We start from the raw sequence: 2,351 nt of genomic DNA, 5'->3' as shown, positions 1-2,351 counted from the left end.
TACTGGCTTTTGCACAAAATTCAAAATAAAATAATCGTTTGTTTTTGGAATATAAAACAAGTAAAAAATTGGGCGGTTATCTAATTGATCATTCTTTGATAATTAAGAATAGTTTTTTTCAGAAGTTTCTTTACTCATAAATCACGAATTATATAAATACTATAGAAATATATAAAAATTAATAGAAAGATATTTCTATTCAAAATGTCATGACATGAATATTTGTTTTTCCACCAAAACTCATGGTCTACTTGATTCCCCATAATACATTTAATTGATCTTCACAAATTTTTTTAACTTCCCGAAGGAGAGGTTTTCATCAAAAAATCCGTTTCGCTAATTTTATGTTTTCTCGACGTTTCAAGCCATTCTGAATCGAATGAGATCAAATTTGGAAAAAGTATGTGTGTGTGTGTGTGAACAATTTTTTTAAAATTATTTTGGCCCAATATAGACTGAAATATTATTTTTATGACTCTTACAATTAATTATATTTTATATTTATACAATGACATATTTCAATACGACGCCATAATAATTAAGAAGATAATGCATGGATAATACTCGTACATTTCGCACACAGATAATACAAGGTGTTTCTCAGATAACTGATTTTTTTATTGATTTATAATAAATTCAGTTTATAATTCCTATTGATTTATTAGTTCGTTAGCATATTACAAATCCTAGTGCTTTTGAATTACATGTCATATTAATTTATTGTCCAAATTTGTAAGAATAATTTTTTATAATGCATTTATTTACATCTATTTTTGCATGAAATCATTAATATATTATATAGAGAATTAATTATAAATATTTGTATTATAAACAATAAATTAAGTACTTTTAATACTTATATACGATACTAAGAAGATAATGCATGGATAATACATTTCGCACACAGATAATACAAGGTGTTTCTCAGACAACTGTTTTTTTTATTGATTTATAATAAATTCAGTTTATAATTCCTATTGATTTATTAATTTGTTAGCATATTAAAATCTAGTGAATTTGTAAGAATAATTTTTATAATGCATTTATTTACACCTATTTTTAAGCATGAAATCATTAATATATTATATAGAGAATTAGTTATAAACATTTGTATTATAAACAATAAATTAATTACTTTTAGTACTTATATACCTCCGATAACACGATACTCTGAGAACACGGTTGTGACAGTCGATAACACGGACCTCTTATAAGACGTTAAAAGACGATATTTGATCAAGAGCGACATTAATATTTACACATTTTTTAAGTCCCGATATATAAATTTTAATCTTTGAGAATTGATTTGTATTCTAAGAAATTGAGTTCATTTTCCTTCGAAAAACGTTGGCTTAAAATAAAACACTATTGCAGAACTATTCATGAACAAGCGAACGCATTCAGGCAGCAGGAGTAGTATCTCCCATGTTGTCTAGTGGTTAGGATACCTGGCTCTCACCCAGGAGGCCGGGGTTCGATTCCCCGCATGGGAATAATTTTTTTTTAATTATTTCCATTTAGTTTTTACTAAAAATTTAATGATATGTAATTTTTTAAACTTTAGTATCATTTCCATTATTAAAACAGTTAGTCAGAATATGAAGAGTAGGAATATTTCACTATGGAACAAACAAAGAGAATGATGCGTGTGTATGATATGAAAAATATAAATGAATCCTTCAAAAGGATTCATATATAATAACACAGGAATATTTTAGAAAATATATTACACTATGTTTTATGCTATTAATAAAATGTATTTATCAAAAATAATTATTTTGTGCCCTATGTCTTGGTTTGTAGATCTATGAATACCGGTGATCATAGCTAGTTAATGTGCGCACCGTGACTCAAGGTCTAGTCATACTGAGTAAGTAGGCCCGCGGAAGACCAGTGATCTTGCAATTTTTACCATTTATTTCTACAATATTACTACATTTTTATAATTACATACATCCTAAAAAAAATCCCTTAAAAAACTTCAGAAAGATTTATCAAAATCCGATTAATCGTTTAGGAGGAGTATTTTTACCTACTCATTACAGAAGAATTTTATATTTGATATATATATATATATATATATATATATATATTGTGTAAATTTCTGTAAATATTTGCGATATAAATTGAATCAATAATAAGTATGTACTAATCTCATGTAATATAATCAACGTGCCAAATATTTGTGGATACATTTCGACAACACTAAACTCGCGATGGCTTATGCATACAAATACAGTCGGACTCGGTAAAGGTTTGTATATAAATAAATCGCCTGCAAATTTGAATAAAAAGTAATGTTTGCGCTTTGGAAATAATCGCCGCGTATAAATATTACGCGTGACAATGGA

General features: G+C 26.9%; 1 non-coding gene across 1 annotated transcript; it reads left to right on the top strand.

Annotated features, from left to right (window-relative positions):
- Nucleotides 1–1,421: 1,421 nt before the first annotated feature.
- On the top strand, nucleotides 1,422–1,493 carry Trnae-cuc. Its single transcript has one exon. It is a non-coding gene; the product is annotated as a tRNA-Glu (tRNA).
- The last annotated feature ends 858 nt before the right edge of the window (nucleotides 1,494–2,351 follow it).

Source organism: Ctenocephalides felis, unplaced genomic scaffold (assembly GCF_003426905.1).
Source record: "Ctenocephalides felis isolate EL2017-DRISC unplaced genomic scaffold, ASM342690v1 CF-g0.4_SCAFFOLD_03572, whole genome shotgun sequence".
Taxonomy (NCBI): domain Eukaryota; kingdom Metazoa; phylum Arthropoda; class Insecta; order Siphonaptera; family Pulicidae; genus Ctenocephalides; species Ctenocephalides felis.
The sequence above is the reverse complement of the archived record's forward strand: the minus strand, read 5'-3'. Positions and strand labels throughout refer to the sequence as shown.